At 40.4% G+C, this 12,439-nt stretch overlaps 1 non-coding gene across 1 annotated transcript; it reads right to left on the bottom strand.

Annotated features, from left to right (window-relative positions):
* Positions 1 to 10,897: 10,897 nt before the first annotated feature.
* On the bottom strand, positions 10,898 to 11,000 carry LOC131822266 (U6 spliceosomal RNA). The gene has a single exon (XR_009350148.1). It is a non-coding gene; the product is annotated as a U6 spliceosomal RNA (small nuclear RNA).
* Positions 11,001 to 12,439: the final 1,439 nt, after the last annotated feature.

Genomic DNA, 12,439 nt, shown 5'->3' with positions numbered 1-12,439 from the left:
GAAGCTATCATCTGGAAAGAGCAGTGAAAACAGCATCCATTACCCCTGGCAGTGATGCCAACAGAGATAATTCAGGGTTCATGATCCCAAAAATGTCCAGGATACCCTCTTCTGAAAATGAAGAGTATACCTATTTCACAGGGTTTGGGGGGAAACGGAATATGAAAAAACTGGACACAGGGCCTGGAGCATAGTAGGTGTCTAATAGATGTTTCTTAAGTCTATTTAGGCGGCTTTCCCAAGTTTCTCAAAAAAGGCTGAGAGTTTCTGGACTGGCTCCACCTAAACATAGAGTTCCCAAGGGCAATTTTTCCACCTCCTATCCGAGTTATATATTCTCATCCCAGTTATGTATTTCTCCTTACTCTCCACTCCAAGTTCAAAGTACACTTAGCTCTGATATGCAGAATAAGTCTATTCATTATCTTCAGTATTTGTACACTTTGTCTTGCTCTCTGGTTAAAAAGTAACTAGTTTATCTGGTGCTTTCTAAAACGTAAGATTGGAAGGCTTTAGAAATAGCTTCCTGTCTTCTAGTTTAAGTTCTAGGTAGAGAGAAAACCCACAACCACAGAAATCATCTCAACAGCAACAATGAAACAGACGGCTAAGTGCTGGATGTGATCTATGCCAGCAAATATCATCACAAAAGAAAAGCCCCACAAGACAATGCTCTATGCATATGGGCATTTGCTAGGCTCTATTTCCTGACACTCTTCTTAGGCTACTTGAAGTTTTGTTTGGTGTTGTTGTTGTTGTTGTTGTTGATGTTGTTTTAATGGGAAATCTCTTTCATTCATTCAGTCCCAGCCATCCTCTCCAAGCTGGTGGCCCTCCAAGACACAATGGCCCCATTTCCACTCACCTATTGTGCACCCCTACCTGGTTCTACCTGTGCTTCTACTCAGTACCTAAAACACAGAACTCACTATCTTCCTACCTATCCCTACCCCTTTGCCCAAACCACTCCCTCTTCTGTGTTTTTCTTTTTTTTATTTATGATTCTACCATTTTCCCAGTCACCCAGGCTGCAGTCCTTGGTGTTATGTCTATTTCTTGCTCCTCCTTCTCCTGTAATCCATGCTTTGCAAAGACATTCATATCCATCCCCCACCCTTTCCATTCCCACCCTGGTTAAGGTCCAGATGCTTTTTTTTAACCTCTCAGTAATAACAATAGCTTCCTACTTAGCCTTTAGTGTTTCTCCCTTCTTCCCTGGCTCTGCACTATCCTCCTTACAGACTTTGCTTAGAAGACTGAACATTGTCTATTCAAGCCAATGAACATTCATTGCAAACCTAATTGTGCATAAAACTATTCTAGGTGTTCCCTAGATTCAATAATTGAGAAAGATAAGCCTTAATTGGAAGAAAACATGGATTGTCTTTAAACTAAAGTTATTTTTGTATTTAACAACTGCCTTGAGAGAAGTATACACACACACACATACATATAAAACATTATCAATGTTTAAAGAGAGGGATAAATGGATTTGGTATAAATTTTAAAAACAAACTTGAAGAACTTCATTTCTATGGATTGAATGTTTGCCCCCTAAAACTCGTGTGTTGAAGTTGTAAGCCCCAAGGTGATGGTATTAGAAGGTGGGGACTTTGGGAGGTGATTAGGTCATGAGGGTAGAGCCCTCATGAATGAGATTAGAGCTTTTTATAAAAACAACCTCAGAGAAATCCCTTGCCTCCTCTGCTATGTGTGGTTACAGTGAAAGGATGGCCATCTATGCATCAGAAAGGAAGACCTGACCAGACATTGAATCTGCCAGCCTCCAGAAGTTGGACTTTATCTTGGACTTTCTAGTCCCCAGAACTGTGAGAAATAAATTCTTGTTATTTATAAGCCACATGATCTGTGGCATTTCTGTTACAGCAGCCCAGGGAGACTGAAATATCCATCATTTGTACAAGATCTTTGAGTATGAATAGGATTATGACTGGTGGTGTTGAGTAAAAGTGCATTAAGGAGAAGGGGGCCACATTACTAAAGATCATGGGGTAGGAGCATGTTGGGGGCAGTGCATTTCAAGGAACTGCACAGTCCAGTTAGGATAATTAGATAGAAGAAGGAAATTACTAGAGGTGAGCTGGGGAAAGTTGGAAGGGCCCATATAATGAACATCTTTGAAGGTCAACCTGACAAATTAATACTTCACTCCCTCTACATTGTCTAACAGATTTCGGATGTTTTGCTTGTTTTTAAGGATATTGGAGATTTTTGATCACAGAAGTAACACAGGCAAAGCTGTTAGTCTAAGTCATGGTCTATGGGAGGTTTGGTGAAAAGGGACTGGAATCAAAAAAGTTAGGAAGCTTTTGCATTGTCACAGATTTAGAGGCAATGAAGACCTGAACTAGGGCAGTGGTTGTGAAAATGAAAAGAAGAAAAATGCAAAAGGCATCATGAAGGTAAATATGCAAGACTCAACAAATCATTTGAGGCGAAAGATAATGGAAAAGGAGAGTCCAGGATGACTCCAGGTTGACTTTGAGAGTGTAAACACCATTAATAGACATATGGGTGTCAGGATGTACTTAGGATTTAAGACGCTGTGGATAGGGTGATATATCACATCTTAGCTTAGCATTTATGGCAATAAAGAGTCTCAGCAGGAAACAGAATTCCTCCAGATTATTCAAATGAAGAGACTTAATGAAGGGACTATTTACAGATATGTGGTTAATGTCAAGGGAACTAGCAATGGATGTTGAGACAAAGACTAGCAACAGTGAATGGGAAGCTGTTTGCACTCCCTAAGGCTGAAGGGACAGGAGGAAGGTACAATATTGCCAGAGCCTCCTGAGAGCTAGAACCACAGAAGAATAGCTGTCTGGTGGGAACTGAGGTTAAGGAGGTATGCAGCTATTGCATGAAAGCAAGGAAGGAGTAGGGAGAAATGCTCTGAGCCCTCTATTCCCTCTTGCCAATCTCTCCTTGGTGCCTTCCATTGAAGCTTTAGAGAGTCCCAGGGTCAGCCTCCCTAGGCACAGAGCAGGAAAGAGAAGAGCAAAAAAAAAAAAAAAAAAAAAAAAACAAAACAGGACTAAAATGGAGAATAATATAGAGAAAAAGTCAACACAACAGTTTTCCAAAATCTGCATTTAAGTACTACTTAGTATGCTTTTTCTTTCATTTTATTTTCTTTCTTTTCAGTGCTCCAAAATTCATTGTTTATGAACCACACCCCAGGCCCCATGCAATACGTGCCCTCCATAATAGCCACCACTAGGCTCACCCAACCCCCAGTCCCCCTCCCCTCCAAAACCCTGTTTGTTTCTCAGAGTCCACAGTCTCTCATGGTTTGTCTCCCCCTCCAATTTCCCCCAACCCCCTTCTCCTTTCCATCTCCCAATGTCCTCTGTGTCATTCCTTGTGCTCCACAAGTAAGTGAAACCATAGGATAATTGACTCTCTCTGCTTGACTTACTTCACTCAGAATAATATCTTCCAGTCCCATCCATGCTGATACAAAAGTTGGGTGTTCATCCTTTCTGATGGAGGCATAATACTCCGTTGTATATATGGACCATATCTTCTTTATCCATTTGTCCGTTGAAGAGCATCTTGGTTCTTTCCAGTTTGGCAACTGTGGCCATTGCTCCTATGAACATTGGGGTATGGATGACCCTTCTTTCCACGACATCTGTATCTTTGGGGTAGATACCCAGTAGTGCAATTACAGGGTCATAGGGTAGCTCTATATTTAATTTCTTAAGGAATCTTCACACTGTTTTCCAAAGTGACTGCACCAACTTGCATTCCCACCAACAGTGTATGAGGGCTCCCCTTTCTCCACATCCTCTCCAATACATGTTATTTACTGTCTTGTTCATTTTGGCCATTTCAACTGGTGTAATGTGGTATCTTAATGTGGTTTTGATTTGAATCTCCCTGGTGGCTAGTGATGATGAACATTTTTTCATGGGTCTGTTAGGCATTTGTATGTCTTCTTTGGAGAAGTGTCTGTTCATGTCTTCTGGCCATTTTTTGATGTGATTATTTGTTTTGTGTGTGTTGAGTTCGAGACATTATTTATAGATCTTGGATATCAGCCCTTTGTACTGTCATTTGCAAATATCTTCTCCCATTCCGTGGGTTGCCTCTTTGTTTTGTGGACTGTTTCCTTTGCTACACAGAAGCTTTTGATCTTGAAGAAGTCCCAAAAGTTCATTTTCGCTTTTGTTTCCTTTGGCTTTGGAGACATGTCTTGAAAGAAGTTGCTGTGATGGATGTCGAAGAGGTTACTGCCTATGTTCTCCTCTAAGAATTTGATAGACTCCTGCCTCACATTGAGGTATTTTATCCATTCCTACTATGCTTTTTTACTTTCCTTCCTCCTTATATTTGTTCATGCTGTTCCTTCTGCCTGGAATATCTTTTTTCTCTCTTGAAGTTATACCTATCCTCCAAATCCTAAACTTAGAATATCTTCCTTTCAAGGATACTTTCCTGATTAGTTTCAATCAGAGGTGATCTTTCTTGTCTCTAAATACTCAGAGTCCTTGTACTGTTGCTTCTGTGTTCATGAAAGCCTACCATGAGTTAATTACTTACGTTCATCTTTTACTGTCTTAGAGAAAATAAGCTCAATAGGTATACAAATCTCGTTTCATGCATCATATCACTCAAAAAGACTACCATAAAGTTTTACTCATGGTAGGGACTCAGCAAATAATTTGGGAATACATGAGTAGGAACTGAACTCAGCTTTCATCCCAGTCATTTGACTCACAATTGCCCTTTACCACCCCCCTTATGCTTTCCCCTCTCAAGTATCCATTAATGTAAGCTGCAGACCACCCATCAAATCTAAAAACAAAACAGAACAGCTCAAAAAATATCCAGGAATCTGGAAAACAACATGGTTAGAGTAAATGCTGAGTGGGACACTTCCTGTTTCTTTTATTGAAGGACTTCAGCAAGAGCATATAGTACAATGGTTACACAGAGTAAGCACACAATAAATATTAGATGGCTGAATGGATGGATGGGTGGTTGAAAGAATGGATGGGGAAGGGACAATGTCAAAGAATTTTTTACTTAATAATTTAGAGAGGCTGGCTATCAATTCTCATTCTTTGTATCTTAAAAAATAAGAATGTAACATTTTATTTATTCATTTTTAACATTCATTTCAACCCAACAACTGGGTTGTTGGCAGCGCTCTAAGGATCATAGTTATTATAAAAATGAGTAGATCCTGAGAGCCGGCCAAGACAGAAAGGATGCAGGGTGAACATTGAAAACACAGTCAACAGGGGCAACATCTCTGTCTCTAAAAGTCAGACTCAGAAACTCAGGAGTAAAGGGGTCATTCCAGTGGAAGAAAATGGTGACAACAGCCAAGATTGCTCTGCTCTCTTGGTTGCCTGGAAGCAATGCTACAGAATATTCAAAGCCAGAAACATCAACTTGGTCTCCTAGGCATGGAAATAAGCAAGTGTCCATTGCGAGATTACCTCTTCTGCAGTATGGATCTTAGGTTAAGAATTTTAGAGATCTTTTTCAGAAGTCCGCATCCAATATTCTGCTTCTTTATATGATTTACTGCTCAGGATTTAAATGTTTCATTTGCATTTCCTATATGGCTTCTTCCTTCTTATGCGTTTGTTCTCTTACTCTCACACATCTTTATATTCATCAGAAAACGCCCTAAATTTTTGCTTTACAAAGAAGGTAAAAATTCTGACTTCTATCCAGTAAATGCTCTACACTAGGAAATGACTTCATGGAAACACTCTAAACTAGCGGTTACACACAGCAGAATGTGCGTAAGCGGCTGTCTCTGTGGGTGTTAATTGTAACATGTCAATGAAAAACCTGGTTCCTAAGGCTGGCGGGTTGAGTCTCCTGCTGCTCCCGAGTGCTGTAATGTTCAACAGGGACATAATTTTTGACACTGGCGATTTAGAATTCTGTGGCAACACTCACTAGGGGACTCAGAAAGACATAAAATAAGAAAAATATGCTAAATTTATTTAAAATGTGTACCACCCATTAGAGGCAGAATGGAGAGATGGATAGGACACCAGATGGAAACATAGGATGAAACAACAACTCTGTGTTTTAAGAACAGCAAGTGGTCCATTGAGGTTGAAATATCTGCAAAGGGTAGGGAAGTGCTGGAGGATGAGGCCAAAAAAGTAGGATGGGATTTGTTCTTTGGGGACTTGAGTACCAAGGCGAGGAGCTGGCACTTAATTTGACAGATGATGGGGAGCCATAGATGATGGGATGGATTTGTGTTTTGTTTTGTTTTTGAGCAATTAACTAATGTGATTAGAGCTGCTTAATTAATTATCAATGCATGGGCTAGATTTAATTAAGGAGATAGAGGAGACCAGAAAACAAATTAGCAGAGTATAATTAGAGACAGCGAGCTGACCAATAAAAATCTATCCATACCTTTGATGGTGTAGAATGGGTGCTTGAGGATGGCTACTCAGCTGGACTACATTAAATAGTACCCCTGCATGCTGTGTGGAGAGGGGGGGTCATGTGATCAATTCTCACCAATGACATGTAAGCTAAACTGATGATCATCACTTCCAGATTAAGGGGGTTAAGTGTGTGTGATCCTCTATACTTTCTTCCCTCCCAACCCCTGACCAGCCCCTTGACATGCTGGCAAATTTGAAGCTGCAAGATGGTAAAAGTGTAAAATGGAAGCAGAGACCTTTTCCAGATTCTGGAGAAATTTTAAATGAATGGGAACTTGTTTGGGACCACTTAGTTTAGTGACAACATGAAGCTCGCAAGCCATAAATCATAGATTTCACTTGTAGGGAAGCTAATTTGTTTGCACAGAAAAACGCTGAGAGCTACCTTCTTGACATTCCTATCTTTCTCAGTCCCAGGTTTTTCTTATTATCTCTCACCCTAACATATTGTCCCAAGGAGGACCTGATGAGGTCATGTGCCTCAGTCATTTAAACCCTTGTAGAATTTAGAGAATTTATTTGTTATTACTAATTTATGGCAGAATAAGGAGTCAACTGAACAATTCAATGGTCCATGGGGAGATCTTACCCTAAATACCTTCCCTATATTATCTGAACTTCAAGCACCTAGACATTCATTTGCTTAAAACACAAATACACACACACACACACACACACACACACACACACACTTTCCTAGGCTAAATTTTGATGGGTCTGCCCCAATATCTGGGAAAACCTCATGGCCTACAACAGAAGAGCTGAACCAAAATGGCCTTGTACAATACCACTTATCAGTATAAGTGAGTTGGGCGGGAGCAGGCAGAAGGTTCCAGACTGATCAGTACCCTCAAGACCTGCAGCTTCAAGCTGAAATTTTCTAAGATCAGAGTGCCTCACTCAGTAAAGGCTCTGGGAGAGCCCTGAGTGCCTGACAGTATCGTGGGAATCAAAAAGTCAAAAGGAGGGCAAGAGCAGTAAGAGCCAAGTCAAGGTAGATGCTTGGGCGAAGCAAAGATAATGCACAGGAAAGAAAGAACTATAAGACAAAGAGATTTTCTCCTAGAACCCCATCCATTGCTGATGTGTTTCCACTCTTGATTTCTAGTGCTAGGATATCCAGACAATAAATTCCCCTTTTCTTAGGGTAACTTGAGGAAGTGAGTTTAAAAATCCAACCGGCACAATATTTTAAAAAGCTTACAGAAAAGACTGCCATACTTAAATTACCAATACTGATCTAGCTCTAAATTCCCTCCCAGGGGCACCTGAATGGCTCAGTCGTTAAGCATCTGCCTTCAGCTCAGGTCACAATCCCAGGGTCCTGGGTTCGAGCCCCATGTCTGGCTGCCTGCTCAGCAGGGAGCCTGCTTTTCCTTCTTCTACTCCCCCTGCTTGTGTTCCCTCTCTCACTGTGTGTCTCTCTCTGTCAAATGAATAAATAATTAAAAATTCCCTCCCAATTTTTATAAATATGCAGGAATATATTTTTTACTTAGTTGTAACCAGTATAAGCATTCTATTCTTTTTTGTTTAATGTTGTCTTGTATACCTATTTCCAAGTAGCAATATATTCACATCACTTTTTCTATCTATGTATTATGCTCATGCATGTCTAGTTTCAAATTATTTGGGTAGTTTTTTGTGATTCATTATTATGAATAAACAGTGCTATGCACATCTTTGGACAAGTTTCTTTTTTTTAATTTCACTGGGATTTCTTCCCAATAGTGGATAACCAGGTTAAAAGATACAAATAGTATTTTCATTCTTAAGATTTGGTGCCAAATTGCTATTCATATAGATATACATCTTGTTGAAAATGTAAATAACCCAAAATATATTAAATTTTTGCAGTTAAAAGGAATGGAGATGTTTATAAACCTAAAGAAATTATCAAAGATACACAAAATGATTTATGAAACAAGATGGTCATCATACTATTTATGACACTGAAAACACAAAGCCAAAATATTCAGGCCACCTGGGAATATCCAAGTAAAGTATGATATATCTATAGATAGAGTACATAGGTGAATTTTTTTATTGCCATAAAAGTGATGTTTTCAAGGAATAATGAATGACCTAAGAAATGCTGATGATATAAAGACAGGGGGAAAATGCATTACCAAACATATCCATTAAAATTCTAATTGTATAAAGAGAAAAAAATTATCTGCAAATATATGCATACAAAAAGACTACAGACAGGGGTGCCTGGGTGGCTCAGTGGGTTAAGCCTCTGCCTTCGGCTCAGGTCATGATCTCAGGGTCCTGGGATCGAGTCCTGCATCAGGCTCTCTGCTCAGCGGGGAGCCTGCTTCCCTTCCTCTCTCTCTGCCTGCCTCTCTGCCTACTTGTGATCTCTGTCTGTCAAATAAATAAATAAAATCTTTAAAAAAAAAGACTACAGACAAATGTACTATAGTGTTGCTAGCAGAATTCTAAGCATAAAGAGCTGCAAAGCAATAGGGAAGTTGAACAGGCTATTGGTCAGTTAGATATGAGTGGGAACTTTCTTTCTAACTTAACTGGAAAGCATGGACATGTTAGGGCTGTAATAGGAGCACAAAGAAGATCCAAGACACAGGAGAACATTTCAGAGCTTGAAGGAGAATGGTCTAGTGGGTGAGCTCCAGTCCAAAGACTTTCTTTTGTCAGTAAGCTCCAACAATAAATTTTTGACCTTTGTCATTTACCATGATATAATAAAGAATATACCTGGTCTTTGTCCCCATTCCCAGCGTAGAGGTTCAAAAATCCTTGGAATTTCCTGATAAGAGTGTTTTTTCCTAACGTAAACTGCCTCTCTCATTCATACTTGAGTTCACGTTAATGAAGTGACTCGTGGTGGGTCTCTAGATAATTTCAAGATGGGACTGGTGACCAGAAAGACCAAGCATATGATTAGAAGGTTCGAACTTTCAGCCCCATCCCTACTCCACCTCTAAGAAGGGGAGGGAAGCTGGAGATTGGTCATGTGACCAATGATTTAATCTATGTTACATAATGAAATGGTGAATACGTGGATGCTCCTGGAAGGTAGTGTGCCCTGATTCCACAAGGAACGGGCATAGAAGTTCTATGCCACCTGCCCCCCAAGACTTGTCCAATTGATCACTTTCATTTAGCTATTCCTGAGTTGTATCCTTGACAATAAAACTGTAATCATAAATGTAGTACTTTCCATGAGTTCTAAGTCATTCTAGTGAATTACTGAACCTGAAGGCAGGAGTGGTCAGGGGAATTCCCAGATTTTTAGCTAACCAGGCAGATGTACAGGTGGCTTGGGAACATCCAGGACTTGTGGTAGGCATCTGAAGTGGGAGAAGCCCAAGTACTGAGCCCTTAACCTGTAGGATCTGGGCTAACTCTACTTAGTGTCAGAATTGAATTGAATATCCAGTTGGTGTCAGAGAGCTGTTGTCAGAACATAGTCATCATCTAGATATACAAAGGACAAAACAGTTCTCAAATATATTTAAGGAAGATTGTATTAGTTAGGGTGGTGCTAGCTGCTAATAGAGAGAAACCCCATAATCTCAGTGATTGAATACAGTAGAAATTTATTTCTTATTCATAGGAAGTCAAATGTGTGTTCCTGACTGAGTAGGTTTCCACATGGTCACTCAAGGACCCAGGTTACCTCCATCTTAGGTACCCTCTCTCTATTTTTTTTTTAAAGATGGTGTTTATTTATTTGAGGGAGAGGGAGAGAGCACAAGCCAGGAGAGAGGCAGAGGAGGGGCAGAGGGAGAAATACACTCCTAGACTACCCACTGAGCAGGGAGCCTGATGTAGGGCTAGATCCTATGACCCTAGGATACTGCCCTGAGCCTAAGGCAGACGCTTAACCAACTGAGCCACCCAGAAGCCCCTTGGGTACTCTATATTCCTCCTAGGCCTCAGAGTCCTTCACATTCAACCAATAAATAGAGAAAGAGAATGGGAAATCATCCATGAGAAATATCTGTGGACCATCCTCTGGCAGTGGCACACTCACTTTCATTGCCTAGAATTCGGGACCACCTCTCACTACAAAGGATCTTGGGAAATGCACTCATACCTGGAAGAGGAAATGGGCATGATGAGCGAGCCAGTGTGTACCACAAGGATCTAAAATAATTTCTTTATTCCTGAAAACAATAATTGCATAATCTAGATTTGAACCTGATTAATCTCAGTGGCCAAGAAAGACAACTACAATGCGGTAAGTCCTTCATTGTCAAGTGCCATGTAACATATTTCCAAATGGGTCAGAGTTGCAGCATTTCAGGTCAGTGTAAGAAAGATTTCTTCAGCAAAGGGGGTACCAAGTTAACTAGACTTAGTCCTGCACTAGAAGACCTTACCATCTAGTAGAGAAGCTTATAGACCAATGAAACTTTCTTTTCTTTCTTTTTGTTTTTTTGTCACTTAGAAAAGTTCTGTTTACACATCTGAAAAATATGGACCACTTCACAAATTCATGTGTCATCCTTGGGCAGGGGCCATGCTAATCTTCTCTATATTGTTCCAGTTTTAGTATACATGCTGGTAAAGCAAGCACTGGAACTTTCCATTTTGCTTTCATCCATTAAAACAATGTACAGTCAATTGAGATGAAAAGTCCTTAGCAGATAGGAGAAGAACAGTTCAAAATTAGAAATGTTTTAATAAATACTATATCAATAACACCTCAAAAATGAGCATACTATTCAAAGTGGAAGGGCATATTGATGGATGAATGAACAGATGTTCTAGTATAATTTCAGAAGAAATTATTTTAATTGATGTAAAACACCTGACAATTGATTTTTGAAAAGTATGACTGACCTAAGGAAACAAGGGGAAAGCCACTTTTTAAAAACAATGAAATTCTTAGCTTGCAGAACCCCACACAGCAGGCAGTCCCCAACACAGGCACTGGATGTGTTTGTTTATAAGTTGATTATTTGGAACCCACACTGCATTTCCCTTAGAAACAATGTCATGAAAGGTTGTTTAGATTTCTGGGCAAAAACAGAGCTGCGTGCCTCTTTAACCCATATAGTATCTGAAGGATTGCACTGCACTAAGGGTTCTAGTCCAACAGTAACTGAGCGCCATCATCATTTCTAGAAGAAAAGGCATCTGGTCTCCAACTCAGAAAACTGCTCCTACCATTCCAGCAGAATCAGGTGAAGAAGGGAAGGTACTGTAGTCCAGTTGTGGCTAAAGCTGCAACAGATTCCTTAAGATACCAGAATTCATTATGAAAGAGGGGAAGATTCCACCCTGGGGACAGAAAGTCACAAGAGATAGATGTTTTCTGGGCTTCTGTAGCTAGTTAACATCCATAACTCCAGTGCCTTTTGAAAGCCGGGAAGATCTCAGTTCACATTCTCACACAGCAAAAATCAGCTCTTGTGTTCACTCAGTCCCCACCCTATAATCTTACTCTTGCTCACTGAACTTAAGTTTCCTGTCCAGCATGGTCAGTAGTGCTAAATGCTACAGAGAGCTAAAAGATAAAAACTGGAAAACCCAGAGTTCAGTTGCTTAAGCCTCTGCCTTCAGCTCAGGTCATGATCTCAGGGTCTTGGAATCGAGCCCTGCATCAGGCTCTCTGCTCAGCAGGGAGTCTGCTTATCCCTCTCCCTCTGCCCCTCTTCCATGCTTCTTCTTCTTCTTCGCTCTCTCTCCCCATCTCTCAAATGAATAAAATCTTAAAAAAAAAAAAAAGAATTTGAAGGACCTAAATTGACAGAGATGGGGTATAAAACTGAGAAACTCTATCCCTAACACATATCTGCTCTCCCTATGGAGCTGTAGGTTCATTCCACGCCTTGAAAATAGAGCAAAGGAGCTGGGGTAGGCAGATTGGCATGGACAGGGAAGACCAGGAGAAATTAGAGGTCAACCTCACGTGTGACATTGTCCTCAGGCTTGCACCACTTTTCTGCAGCAGAGATTACCCCTTGGGGGTCAAAGTAGAGAACCCAGAAACATCTCACTCTATTTCC

Source organism: Mustela lutreola, chromosome X (genome assembly GCF_030435805.1).
Source record: "Mustela lutreola isolate mMusLut2 chromosome X, mMusLut2.pri, whole genome shotgun sequence".
NCBI classification, from domain to species: domain Eukaryota; kingdom Metazoa; phylum Chordata; class Mammalia; order Carnivora; family Mustelidae; genus Mustela; species Mustela lutreola.
This window is presented reverse-complemented; position numbering and strand designations above follow the sequence as displayed.